This window comes from Olea europaea, unplaced genomic scaffold (assembly GCF_002742605.1).
Source record: "Olea europaea var. sylvestris unplaced genomic scaffold, O_europaea_v1 scaffold1061, whole genome shotgun sequence".
NCBI lineage: Eukaryota > Viridiplantae > Streptophyta > Magnoliopsida > Lamiales > Oleaceae > Olea > Olea europaea.
Window position 1 is genome coordinate 96,558 of NW_019227959.1, and position 15,734 is coordinate 112,291.

The window sequence follows — 15,734 nt, forward strand, 5'->3', positions numbered from 1 at the left end:
CCAATGATGGGGTTTCAATGCTACTCAATTGCCTATACGATACCATCAATGACCCGAAGCCTGCAATGAAGAAAGAGAGCATTCGACTCCTTGCTGTACTCTGCACTGCTCGCACTAATTCTGCTGAGACCCATTTGACCAAAATCATTGCTCACATTGTTAAAAGGCTAAAGGATTTAGATTCCCAGGTTAGGGAGGCCTATTGTGATACAGTTGGCTCGCTGTCTGCACTGTACTTGAAGGGTGGAGGAGAGAGTGATGGGGTGGCATCGTTGTTTGTCAAGACATTGTTTGAGGTGATGGGCGAAAATAACAAGGTTGTGCAAGGCGGAGCAGCAATGTGTATGGCATTGGGCGATCGACTGTTTATTTGGAGAATTTGAAGGCAATGAAGGGGTGGCGTTGGACGGTCGACTGGCGTTGAAGGGGTAGCATTGGGCGGTCTGCTAGCAAGTAAGGAAGTAGGTGGTTCCTGGTTTTTGGTTTTGGGGTGGGTGTTTGTAGGATGAAGTGGAGAAGATGAAGTATATTTCTTTTATTTTAATTTTTTATATGAAAAATATAAAGTTACATATTTGACGATTTAAAAATCAGTCCAAATTTTGGTCAATGTCAATTTTGGGGTCAACTAACGGTTTTGATGATCAAACTAACGGTTTCTATCAATTTGACCTCCGGGTGCGATTTTTTGAAGGTTTGGTACCTACGGTAGTACAAACTAAAGATTTGAGCAAAATCTGCTAATAAACGAAAGATTTGGTACCTCAGCTGCAATTTTCCCTATTGGTTAAGGGTTACTGGGAAATGGACACAGCTGTTGGGCACATGGCATGTGACCCACATTTCTCTGTATGTATAGGTCACTGTGTTCCTCTCTCTCTCTCTCTCTCTCTCTCTGTGTAATGGTAAAACAATCAGTTTGTCTCTCTAGGTTTTCCCCGTACGTGTGAGTGAGATCAACGGATGGATCCATCACTGTCTATTTTAATGTAGATTCCATGCCCTTTAATTAATTCTTAATCACGAGGATAATTAATTAAGATTAGTGTTCGTTTTTGCCAGCAAGTTTCATTCTTCAGACAGCATGGCTTTTGACTTTCTTTCCGTATCAAGAATTTGAGTTGGCCGTAAATTTCTAAATAAACACAAATTATGCAGCATCTCTTTAACAAAGTGACAAATTTTACTTAAGAATCCTATATCATATAAAAATAACAAAGTTCGTGTTAAAGTTGAGAGTTAGAGAAGAAATAAAATAGTAAAGACAACTTTTTCAAAATCTTAATTGGGACTATAATTTCATGATTATTAACTGAAGAAAGAAAGAAAGTAATTTCATGATGGCTTTCTTTCTCGTTTCCTTTTTGTTCTGTGCGAGTAATTTTCATCATGAAATGTTGACTTTATTTATCTCTTCTATTCTTCCACTTTAAGAGCGTGTTTGCGTTAGCTTTAAAAGTTTGTAAAAACAAGCCACCAAACAGAAATCATGGCTTAACCATTGATCCCACAATTTTGAGGCCAAACCGCTTAAACGGTCAAATTAGAACTCTCACTATACATATGAATTAATTTTATCTATTTACCTTTTTGTCTTAATTATTAGGAGAATTGATTAGATTAGCTTCCTAGGTTTTGTTTTTGTTTGGAATAGAAAGCAAGAGTTTCTTATTTTCCTTTAAATCTAGAATTATAGTTAATTGTAACATGGTTGTTGATGGGTTATCTTGACTTTAAAATCTCAACGAACAACGTGATCAATAGATTTGGGTCCTCTTGCATCCACGTAGCCTCTTCTTGCACTTTAAGATAAATCGTTAAATGTATGTGGCCTTCTTCGATGGTAGGAGAGGTGATCACTAGCACTTCGACTGTCAAATCATTCTCTTTGAGGGTGAATATTTGGGTATCGAGCGTGCTAAAGATGTGAGCCACTAAGTAAAAGGGGTTTAGATATGAGTGTGTAGAAAGTAGAAATAAGAGCAAGAGATATAAAGTTGCACTATCTTCAAATGCCACAATGTACGAGCTTCTATAGTAAAAGAAAGTAAATAATAATCGTTGGATGAAAAGACAAGTGACCTCATCCTAATGGTCAAAGTGCCTTGTCATGGGTGTAATTTTGTCAATTTAGCTCTAACGCATTTAATGTTTTGACCATTTGCAACTACATGTCCTAGGTTGTAAGGATTAGACCTGAGATATTGATTAAATAGAGTGGCTGCGTAGAAAGTAGAAATAAGAGCAAGAGATATAAAGTTGCACTATCTTCAAATGCCACAATGTACGAGCTTCTATAGTAAAAGAAAGTAAATAATAATCGTTGGATGAAAAGACACGTGACCTCATCCTAATGGTCAAAGTGCCTTGTCATGGGTGTAATTTTGTCAATTTAGCTCTAATGCATTTAATGTTTTGACCATTTGCAACTACATGTCCTAGGTTGTAAGGATTAGACCTGAGATATTGATTAAATAGAGTGGCTGCTACAGTAAGTTGTCACTTTAATCATTCGTAAAAAATCTTGTATGGAAGATTGCATGTAGTGCCTCTAACTATCTTGCCTCATCCATTGGGGGTTTGGCCCTCCATATAGGTCCAAACACTACATTTGGGTTTGACCTCGCTATACAGGTTCGACGTAATTACCATAGGACAGAATAACATAGAGTGTGAATCTAAGTTCAATTGTGATATGCTGCCACTTGGCCATTCTAGGGTTCTCAATAGAAGATGCACAATGGATTAAATTTGAAATTCTCTAAATTTTTCAAATGTTTCGTACTCCTTACGAATCGACGACTAAATTAATAATCAAATTCTTAGTATTCAATTGAATCAACAAGTATTTAGAGTGTCAATCATTTTCTGCATCATTCCACTGCATCAACTTTTAAGTAATTTTACTTAAATAAATTTATTGTACAAATTACTAATTTTGACAATAAATTAAAATGACTCTCAAAAGAAAAACAACATTTCCCTTTAAAAAGAAAGATAGAAAACGATAAATTGTTTATGTTTGAGCTAAAAAGTTAATTAATATTAAATTTTTTTATGTTCATCCAAACAAGCCATAAATACAAAACCAAAAAGGCTGCTCTAACAAATTAGGGGTGTTCTCTTTGTATTTCAGTTTTGTGTTTTGAGTTTTAAATTCATTTTGAGTTTTGTGTTTTGAGTGTTTGTTTTGAAATTGTTGAAAATGCGTTCTTTTTGTTAGTTTCTCAAAACAAAAAAAATGGAATTTTTTTTTTTGAAATTTTGAGAATCACCACAAGATCACCTCAAAAAAAAAAAAAAAAAAAAAAAAAATAATTCATTTGTTTAAACTATAGGTGAATTTTCATATTGTGTTGATAGGATCATTTTTTAACGTTCCCTATTCCCTGTGGGGCGATATGGGGTAAAAAGGAAACAGAGGGATGTGATTTTTCTTGCTTTTGGCCTAGCAACCCCCAGTGGGAAGCATTTCGTTATATGAGGAAGCCTTGCGCGAGCAGTGATGCACGAAATGAAATCGAGAATGTCGACTTGTGTAACAAAAACATTAGTGTTCCTTTGCAAGGTTCTTCTAGGGAGAGTGGGTCAGGGCCTAAGATCAGGCCGAAAAAAGTGGTCAATGGATAATTATGAACATATAAGTGTGATTTTGTTACCAAATACTTTTTCGTGTCACAAAATATCCCCCACAACTTGTATAAAATGAGGATGCATGTAGTTGATCACAATAACGACACTACGAATTGAACCCTAACACTCCATTATAATCGTTTTACCATGGAAAAGTTATAGATTCACTTCGTCTAGCCGCTCTTTGCCAATAAATGTCCCCTCCTCGTGTACGACAAAAAAGTAGTCTAGTGAAGTTGTCATGATCATACCTAGAAACTTAAAACTGATTTATCCTCCAAAATATTATATTAAAAAATAAAATTGATCGGAGACATCAACTAGCTCACGAGCACTATGCTTTCTTGGCGAAGTGGCAGCCAAGAGTAACTACCACATGCACATACCGTTAGAAAAGATAGTAAAAAAGTTGACATGATAAGTCTGACGTCTTAACCAATTAGAGAGCAACATGTATGCAAAATTAGCTAGAATTCCACTAATAATGCATTGACACACGGTTATATATATCACCAAAAAATCATAATGAAAGACGGTGAAAATTAGAAACCCTAGCCAAATCCTTGCTCTTTGTCCTCTTGCCTTTACTTGACGGGAATTTGAAGCATTGAAAAGCTCATAAGGTGCTCCGACAATTGGAAAAGGCAATTGAAGGCAACTTGACAAGGAGGTGGCAAGGGTTTTGTTGGCTTCGTAGTTTGGAGTTAACATAATCACTCACACTATAAAGATTAAACTTTTAAAATGAAATTTTAGATTTTAAGAAATACGTATCCAACTCTTATTTATTTAGTTCTCTAAATTACAGAAGTAAAAAGATTCACTTATCCTGTGCAGAGCTTGTGTGCTGCACGTGCAAGTTGTATTATAAGTAACTTATAAAAAAACCTAGACATTCTCAATATCATGCAAAAATACGAGCCAAGTCATCCCGTGCTTTTATTGATATTTCACAAGCACATTCTTGCCACATGTGCGAAGCACGTGCGGGTTGTCTTGTGAGTAACTTATAAAACCGTGCTCAAGGTCATGCAATACGCGCTAAGGCACCTGGTCATGCTTTTATTATCGATCTCGTTTCACAAATATGTTCTCATCCATGATAAATTTAGATTGTTGTAATACCATTTCACAAATACATCCTCACCACATGATAAATCTAGGTTATTGTAATACTGTTTGACATGTACATTTTTGCCTCATGGTAAATCTAGATTGTTGTAATATTATATTTAAGGGTGTAAACTTTCTGACTTGACTGATTTTTGATACCTTTATAAATCCAACAGTTTAAAATGGTTTGGTAAAAAATCGAAATCCAAACTTAAACAAAATTGTATAATATCTCAAACTTAAACCTAATGATTTGGTCTAAATTTAATCTATGGAGTTGTTATATTTTTTCTTGATGTTCACTTTATCATCATTAATTCATTGATCATAAAATATTTTGATATTTAGTTATATATATAATTGCCAAAATAATAATAATAATAAACGAGTTAAATGGATTAATGTAATATCAAATACCAATAGTTACCCATTGGTATATTAAACATTACCTTCGTCGAGCAAAAATAGGCTTGATTTTTTTTTTTTTTTGGTCCCAAATTATAAGCTACTTTACTTGTTGAGAGTATAATTAAAGTCTTAATTTTTTAAAATACCTCTATATAATGTGTATAGTTATCAACAAATATGAGTTACTATGATTTAACATAGGGGTGGGTATTTAGGAGAAATATGAGTAAAATTCATAGTTCCAACATATATTAATTAAATTTTCTTAATTCATGTGAAAATATAAATAAATCTATCGTTATAGGACTAGAGAGTATTTAATAATTGTAGTTTTATTTTGGAGATTATAAGATTGTAATTTACCAATCTAAATTATGGTAGAAATTTATAATTTTTTATTTTTAAGGTTTAAGAGGTTCGGATTCATTTTAAACAGTTGTTAAAATTTCAAGATATAAACCGAATTGTTTTAGGTTTAATTTCAAAAGGACCACATGGTACTAGACAGATAGCTTAAGGAAGACGACTTCAATCATTTTTCCAATTTGATGATTTTTGCTTATATCCCCAAAGATACATCCATATTAGTTGCCGATAACAAATCTAGTGATTTTTGTTTTCAAACACAAGCTACTTAATTACAGGGATTCCATTTGATTTTGTTTTCAAGAGTATCAAATCGAACCATGAACCAATGATTTTTTTGATAATGTCAAATAATTTTTAAAGATATGGAACCAAATTGAAATCGAATCATTCGGTTCTTGTTTGGTTTTGTTTGATTCTAGTTTCATTACTAATTGGGGGAAGGGGGAGGGGAAGAGAAAGAATTATTGAGGAAGAAAAACCAAATGTTGAGACTTCAATTTCATAGTGTGATGACAGACGACATGCGGTAGTTGGTCTCCATGTAATAGTGGGCATATAAATTGAAAATGAGAGAAAATGATAAATAAATTAGGGTCCCTAGTGTCCATATTGAGAATTGAGAAATTAAAGGCACATAACCTTTTTGTCTTAATTTTCAATTAAAATTTGAATTTTTGGTGTGAATTGTGATTCATTCTTTTATACAAAATAAATAAATAAATTAAATAATAATTATTATTATTATTTAAATATTGAGTTTGGTTATTGATTCTAAAACTTGAATCGAGTTAGAACTAGAATCAAATAAACCTTCAGTTCTGCGAACCAGAACCATTATTATTATTATTATTTTTTTTTGTAAAGTCGAACCAAATCAATCGATTTGATTTGATTTAATTTGGTTATTTTGTCCACCCTTAATTAATTATTCGTTAAAGATGATCCATAGATCATCAAATCCTTGCAAATGGTGTAAGAAGTTTTTGATGGACTATTTTAGTTGTCATATCTCCACTCTCACTTAAAATTAAGCATTGTAAAATGATATGTGTATATTTTTAAATTAAATAAAAAAAATTATCAAATTATTTTATTAAAAAATATGTGATTGAAATTTAGTTTAAGAAAAAAATGAGTTTATAAGAATGGGAAACTAAGAAAAAAACATAATTTTCCTGCCTATGTTCCAATTATTTTTACATAATATAAAAGGATATGACTAATCTAATTCCCATAATATGTAGGAAATATCTTAGAGTTGTGCTTGCTGTATAGCCTCGTATACAGCACGGGCCACAGTCCGCTCAAGCTGTACATATACAGTCTGACGTTGATTGTACAAGCGATTCAATCAAATATCTTACCCATCGTCTAAAACATCGACGAGGTGGTGAAACCACATCTTACTTCCTCGTTGGTGGTTAAAATATCTACTACCTCTGTACACAAGGGTGGTAATATTGTTTGGGGGGACATTATTGTCATTGCATGTACGAATTTTTGTCGCATGCGGTAAGGATAGAAAGAGGTCGCACGTGTGACCATGCAAGGTGCTGTCCTCTTCTTCATAAAGATATCTTTATCTTCAATTTAAAAAAAATATATATTTTTTCAAATTCATAAATAAATAATGGACTATTTTAAGTACATTGAAATTAATTATAAAGAGTAATAATATTATTTATCTTTATCAGATACGATCATTGTGATTTACTAAATTTTATTATTTTATAGTACATCACTTATCAAATAGACTCGTAATTATCTCTGACGAAGATAAATAACGTTATTCATTTATAAAAGAGTATAGTCCATGCAAAAACAAATGTAAATGCTAACATGTATGTTGCAATATAATATTCGATTATGTAAGTTGAGCTAAAATGTAAGTTATTTACAAAACATTTTGCTCATAACCTTTCTCTATTTTCATATCGAGACACACACATCAAGAAAATCAGTAACTGAACGCACATTTGGTAAGTTTTTTTTTTTTTTCTTTTGATAACCCAGGTGTCCCAGCTTAGCCGGACTAAATCCTGGACCTCTAACCCCCTGCCCCTCAGTGACTAGTGGAGGTAAATCACAGGTTGTGCCCTTGTTGGTTCCCAAGTTCCCACATGGCTTTTACTCCTTCCCCAAAGGGACCCTCCTCCATGGTTATTACATCACCAAGCTGCTCCAACTTTTCCTCTGGTTATTACATCACTTGGCTGCTCCAACCAGGAATCGAACTCCCCACACTTGGTTCCAGAGCCCCCCAATGTGATTGTTCCGCCAACTTGGATGTGCCCTGGGGGGCGCACATTTGGTAAGTTGTTCTTATTTTTACTAGATAATGAAGAAAAAATATTCATTTATTACTACCGAACATCTTATTTACCTTTCAAACGTGCTATAAATTGTTTGACAAACACATTTTTAGTGCATTTTTTTGAAAAATATAAACTAAATGGCCTGTAAGTAGTTGAAGAATATTTTCGGGGTTTTCGCTTCATTAAATGAAGGTAATAAGATTGTGTTCAAAAGGTAAAATAAAAGGATAAAGGACTAGGAAGTTTCTGGTGGACATGAAAATTGGGCTTATGGACCCAATTGATGAAAAAGGTTTACTGGGGTAAATGCATAAAAGACTCTTTTGTCAATTGACCCAATTAACGAGTCTACTCGTGTTCATTAAAAGGGTAAATTTATTAATGAGAAAATTACAGTCATCAATGTTTTTCAATTTTCTATTTAAACAATCAAATCCTAAAGTTATTCTTTCAAAAATCAGGTGAAGCCTATTCATCGTACCCTAATTCATTTCACGAAGCGAAAGGTCACAAAACTTCAAATCCATTCCACTTTTCTCCATCATCAATGCCTTCTTCACCACTCTGACATATCCTCACTTTTCTGCCACAATCACTTCTCCGACACTGTAGCTTCTTCAACAACATGCAAAGTGATGATGGATGTCATCGAGATTTTACCGTTGCTACACCGACACTCATCGTTGCTGTTATAAGCAATGGCGAGCACCGCTTCTTTTTGATGGTGTGTGTCACAACTTCTTGGTGGTGAGTGCTGTTACTTCATGGCGGTTGCAGGTTTGTGTGACGTTGGTCCCGTGCGATAGTGACACTCGTCATTGTGTTTCCTAGTGGTTGCGAATTTTTGTGTGTGACAGAATAAAATGTGTGAGCCTATGGTGGTGATCAGTGTACTATGGACTATGGTGATGCATGTGTGTGGATCTATGCGACGATGCTGGTGTTGGTACGAGTGTGGTGGGGGTACCCCATACAGTGATGGTGGTACCTTGGTTGTGCTCGTGGTATTGGTGGTGTGATACGATTTTAAATGGTGTCAGTGGTGGTGGAGTGAAGTGGAGAGGAGTGGAATGGAATAGGGTGGAATGAAGAGCATCTATAACCAATTATTTAGATGATTTTGACCAATAAAATGAATAAATTGTGATCAATAAATAATGTGACTGATAAAATTGGTGATTTGTGATCAATAAACAACATGTAACCTAAAAAATGTGTGACTAAGACTAAATTCATAATTGTGACTCACAATTTATTCTTTATGCTAGTAATCATATGTGATTTGTGACTGTCACTATAATCGTATCTTATTGTGACATTTACCTAGCCCTTGTTTGATTCCCATTTTGAGGGAGATAATGCATTTTGAATAGTAGATTGATGGATAATATGTGGTTAAAAATCGAAGCAAAGTTTTGAATTTGCGTGTAATATTATTTTATTGAAGAATGTATGGTTGAAAATGAATTTTAAAAAAATAAATTTTTAGAATAATGGAAATCAAACAAGGGCCTATTAAATATGACCATTTGATTTTTGAAACCTTTTAACAAGTTTCTTATTTTTTTAAAATGTACGTTGAAAACTTTTGTATTTATGTATTTTTTTGTTTATCAATCTATTTTTGAAAATTTAGATGAAATGATTTGGAAAAATATATACATACTCAACTTTGTAATAATTAGTAACTAATCCACTATCTAGTTTGGATAAAAATTAGTGAAAATGTGACTGAAAAGTTGATAAGATTTGTTGATCTATGAAATGTATGATTAAAAATAAGTTTTGAGAAATCGAGTTTTGAAAAATGACGGTCAAGCAGAGGCGATATTTAGTAGAATAGTAAGGTAGGTTGACCATAAGTTAGACATGTAAATGTATGCTTGTGCGTTGAATTGAATAAAACTAGACAAGATTATAATAATATGAGTTAGTGTTCTAAAAAACGTGCCTAGATGGCACCAAGGCGTCGCCTAGGTGTAGAGATGTCAAATGGGCGGAGTGGCTAGTCGGCTTGGCTAGTGAAAATCGAGCTCGTGGGGGCTCGAGCTTGTAAAATTATGAGTGCGAGCCGAACGAGCCTGGGCGGGGGGCGAGCCGCTCGTGGGAGAGCTCAAACGAGGCTCATGGCTCGTTGAAAAAGTGACCGTTTTGATCACTGAAAAACTTCAGTGACCGTTTAGGTCGCCGAACTTTTATTTATTATTTTTTTCTCCTCACTTCACTTCTATTATAAATACCCCCCCTAATTCATTTTTTTTCATATCAAAATTCAATTCTCACTTTTTAACTCTCCTTATATTAATTATCAAGTTTTTACTCTCTCATGTGCTATTGTGCAAAATATATAATATCGATTCATTTTTTACAGTTTATTCAGTTATAATTTCAATTCATCCAATTCTCGGTTCTCACTATATTTATACTTTTACTAGTTATTATATTTGGATTTCATCACAAACAATAAAACAAATGGATCAACGCTCATTTGTTGAGAGCTTGTTCGATACAGGATGTGGGCCACATGGCAAATTGCTTAGGATGTCACAAAGTCAATTTTCGAATGAATTTGTCAGTCTAAATGACGTACCCATACCTGAAGATGTTCACATTCACGGTCATGGAAGCCACAATTCAATTGATTTGAATGATATTAACATTCTCGAAGTGGAACATGAGGACGAAAATGTCGAATTAAACATCCCAGATGCGAGGGGAAAGCAAAAGGGAAAAAACAAGCAAAATGTTGGGATTACTTTAAGTTGATTTTAACTGAAAAAATCGTCGATGACCTCGTAGAATCTAAGGCAATATGTAAATACTGACAACAAAGACTGACATGGTAAAAAGGAATTGGTACCACTCATCTCAATCGCCATTACAAAACATGTGCGGCCAAACATGGACTTCTTCTAGCAGGTCAAACACAATTGCAATTTGACAGTCCAGCGTCGGTTCTACGACTTCACACCTATTCACGTGGATGTATTCGGAGGACAACATTTGAACTGGATTGGTGAAATTTGTTGCCGCCATTGAGTTGTCTTTGACTATTGCCGACAACCAACACTTCGTCTTGTTCATAAAAGAATATCTATAACCAAGTTACGTTGGGGTAAATTGAAACACTTTTCGTGCTGATACAATACAATATTTTAATGATTTAAAACAACAATTAATTATGGCTTTACAACAATATGTGGGTGTTATATCTTTAACTTCTGATATATGGGAAGGAATTAATAAAAGAGTCTATATAGCTGTAACTGCACACTATATAGACTCACTTTGGTGCATGCATAAAAAAATTAGTACTTTTAGAATTATTGAGGTTCCTCACAATGCTAATAATATATATAATGCTATTATCAGTATTGTTAGAGAATATAATTGCGAGACTAAAATTCGATCTTTTACTTTCAATAATGCAAATGTTAATAAGGTATTCGTCGATAAATTGTGTAGGATACTTCAACCTGATTTCAGTGGGTATTTGTTTCATATTTGTTGTGTGTGCCGTTTTTTGAATTTCATTGTGCAAGATGAGTTTAAACATATAAATGATGAATTTCAAAGGATTAGGAGCACACTAATATATATTACAATCTTTCCTAGTAGAAAACAAGTATTTGAAGATTTTTGTGTCAGACTAGAAGTGACGACTGTTAAAACATTTGTTAGCGACGTAGACTATAGATAGAACTCTATTTACTTGATATTAAAGTCATGTAAAGGTTTTGAGTATTTAATAATTGACTTTTATAACAATAGACACGTTAGAAGCGAATACGATAGTATGTTGAATGAATCCGATTGAGTATTAGTTTTGAAAGTTAAACGATTTTTGACATCTTTTTATGAGACTACAAAGATTTTATCGGGCGGTTATTATCCCACAAGCTATGCTTGAACGCCTTTATATAATTACAAGAACATTCCATAAATATAAAAACGATCTTGATTTTAGTGAAATTATAATTGTTATAGAATTAAAGTTTAGAAAATATTGGGAAGAATTGCGTATGTTATTTCCTTTAGCATGCGCAATAGACCCCGATATAATATATCGGGAACTAAATGCGTAATTGATCAAATCAACAAAGTCTTAATACTTGATACACTTATCACCTATAAGAATTTAGAGCAAACATTATGTGGAATGTATGATTTATATGCGGAACGAATGTGTGCGAATGTTAGTTGGGTACCCTCTACACCTACTCTTTCCGCTAAAATTGAAGAAGATGATGTCGAAATAATGAATTTATTTCAAGGCATTAATACATTTAGATATGATGCAACTGCAATGTGTTCGTCTACTACCATGTCGTCTTCACCTGCATCTCATCAAATATCGGCCGCAATTCAAAATGTGATGTCTGTCGAATTAATTGATTACTTTAATTATAATATGCTAACAAACACAACAATTAAAAAAAATTCAGAAGAAGTAATTGAATTCTGGTGAAAATATAAAAGATGTTGGTCAATTGTTTCTGAAATTGCAAAAGATCTACTAACACCTCCGGTTAACAATGTTGCTTCGGAATCTACTTTTAATCCAGGTAAAAGGATTTTGACCGATGTCAGGAGCCGACTGAAAAGAAGATATTTTGGAAGCTTTAATATGAGTGAATGATTGACAGGACACTTATTTTCAATTACAGGATAAATACGCTGAAAGTGCATGTCGCCAGGTAAATGATATTTGATTTAATTATATTAATCAAAATTTCTTATTTTTTAATCGTTAAATTTAATTTTCTTTAAAAAATTGTACATGTTACAACAAGTTGTTCGTGTACAATTTTTAACTCAGTCTACTTAAAATTGATATAACCAGTCCCAAACCCGGATAAAGGAGGAGGGTTTACATTTTATCTACTTTAAAAAAGAAATAACAAAATGTATTTCAAAAAAAAAAATTCATCTTCATTACATAAATATTTAATACTTTATAGAAAATATTACCATATGATAGGAAAAAAAAATTGCCTTCATTAAATTATTTTTTTAAAAATGCATCTTTTTATTTTTTTTAATTATTTGTGTTTTCTGTATTTATAAAAAAAAATTTGGACGAGCTTGCCCAAAATGAAAAAGAGCTCGGCTCTTTCAAAACAAGCCACGAGCTGGCTCGACTTGACCCATTGACATCCCTATCTAGGCGTAATGCGCGGCGAAAATGTCAAGCCAAGTGGCTTGGCGTCTTATTTAGCGGTCAATGGCAATTGTTGACCGCTAATGCGCGTCTAAGTGTGATTATGCTCGCCTATGCACGTATTATTATCTTTTTAATTTTTCTTAAATTTTTTTTTTTTGCAATTATTTTAAGTTAAAATTTAAAAGCTGATTTCTTTACTTTAACTGCTCTAGATTCGAAATAGCTACTTGAAACATTGAACAAAGGAAAATTTTCAAAAATTCTTATCAATTTACCATAGTATTTACATTTGAAACTTTTCATTTTGTTGGAAACTTTGAAAAAAGTACTAAATTCTTATAAATCCATTTTAGATGTTTGATAAGTATTATTTTTAATTATTAAATAATTTTTTGATTGATTAAAAATTAAAATAATATTAAAATAAGAAAACTCATTTTTTCTCTTTTTTACGTCTATGCTCGCCTAAACTCACTGAACTTATAGTTTGACCTTCACACATCATCACGCATTAGGCCTTTTAGAACATCGATATGAGTTGATTGTTGTTTGTCTTGTCAAGAGCATACTAAACTTACCTACTAATATGGCACAACAAGATTGCTAGCAGCTGATTTATAATCCAATTGTCATAAAGTTCACTGACGATGTTTCATATTCATTTATAATTACAAGTTACATATCCAAGAGTATATCATGCTTTTATCTTACATTCATTCTTGTTAGTCCCTATGTTGGGAGGTTCCCTAGTGGTCGGATAGGCAATTCATCACCCGTAGTATCAATTATATATAATTTAAAATAAAAAAAATGTTATGCGAGTTGCATACTTTGGTTACTTTTCTCTAATAATATTTATTATTTGTGTATTTTCATATTTATTGTTCACAAACAATATTTTTTTCCCGAAAAAATAAAAGTCCCATCCTCTTTGAATATTTCAGTGCCCATTTATTCAAAATGGAAAAGGATGAATATGATTGTATCCCTAACTAAGAAACAGCCATGCGGGCCCCACCCATTTTTCCCAAAATAATTTTATTTGGTGGGCTATGGGGCAAGCATGTGATGATGACGTGGAGGACCCATTGTAATATATATTACATGTGCCCATGTCCTGTATGCTGACGTGTGTTACTCATGATCCAATCTTGCCACGCAAACATGGTCAATCACAGGATTTAAAAATATGAGACATATATCAAAATATTTATTAGAAATTTTGAAAGAAAGAAAAATGAAAAGAGTCACACAAAATGGTCATGTTTGAGTAGCTTTATTCCCCACAAAATGAACTATTTGCTAATCCATCGATGTCCCGCGAGTCCAGGACATTATGTCCAACGTGTCACTATTATTATTATTATTATTTTTTTTTCAATTTGATCAATGAGTTCACTTGATCTAAATTAACATCCTTTTTGGTTCAAGGGTGGGGGTGAAAGTGTAATTCTACACATGAAGTCCTTGTATTTAAAAATAAAATAAAAAATCAAACCAGTGGTAAAGGATTAAGTAAATGAATATAAATCAACATTTGAGTTGGTTTATCGATGCGTATAGTCATGCGGAAGGCTAACTCTTGTTCCTGGTTGATATCATTATAATAAACCAGTCTCTCTTATTACTAAATCATTACAATTCACTGAAATGTGATTAAAAATAAAATTTGATCGACTCAAAATTTAAAAAGCAAAAATAATAACTTTGTCAACAAGAGGTTCACCGCACGATTTATTTAAAAATAGGGGACACATGTCAAATATTTATTGGACAATTTGTTGGCAGTCGTAGTGTGAAGGTTCGATTCCTGAGACATGAAATTGAATTTCTTGTAGGCGCAGTGTACAGACAACTCTTATTCCCTGGCATGTTGGGACACATCCCGCGATTTACATCCCTCACAAAGCTCTAGGGACGGGACGGGGCCGTGAAAGCCCTCCAAGTTGGGGTTCAAATTTTTTTTTTTTTTTTTTTTTTTTTTTTTTTGAGTTTGAAGTCTGGCCAATTCTCAAATTAACTTTTTAATTGAATTAATCAATCAGTCGAATTCTGATATGATATGAATGGTAAATCAACTCGCGCACAGCATGGACGGTGTAATAAGCGGACCCACTGGGCTATGAGAGTCAGCACAATTATTAATGCAATTCTGATTATTAAGAGATTTGTTCTTGACTTTGTTTTTACTTTTTAGTGCATGTTTGGAAAATATTATAATTTTTTATTAATGGTTGAAATTATAATGTGACACAAATGAATAGTAAATATGTAGGTATTAGCGTGGAGGATTGAGTTAGGAGAACATTATGGTTGACGTAGAGGATGACCAAACATACACACTGCGAGGGTTGGACGTTGTTTAATTGACGTGGAACCTGCGCACTTTGTAAGGGTCGATTATTTCGGATGTCAAACATTTTTGGGCAAAACGACATTTTCCTAGTGTGAATCCTATTAACAAAAAAGCCACAAGGCCAGGTTCAAAACCGGGCCAAAAAAATGGGCGCCATGTGAAGGGGGGCTGTTTGGCGCCCTTGAACCTGGCCAAAAAGCAGAATTGTCCTATTAAATGTGTAAATAAAATTAATATTTGACTTTGATCATTAACTTATAAGATGCAATTGATCCTACCTTGCGTACCTCCCAAAATCAAGTTTTTTGATTTCTCATAATTTTTACAATATTTTGGATATTTTATAAGATTATTTTTCATTGTAATGTTCACATCC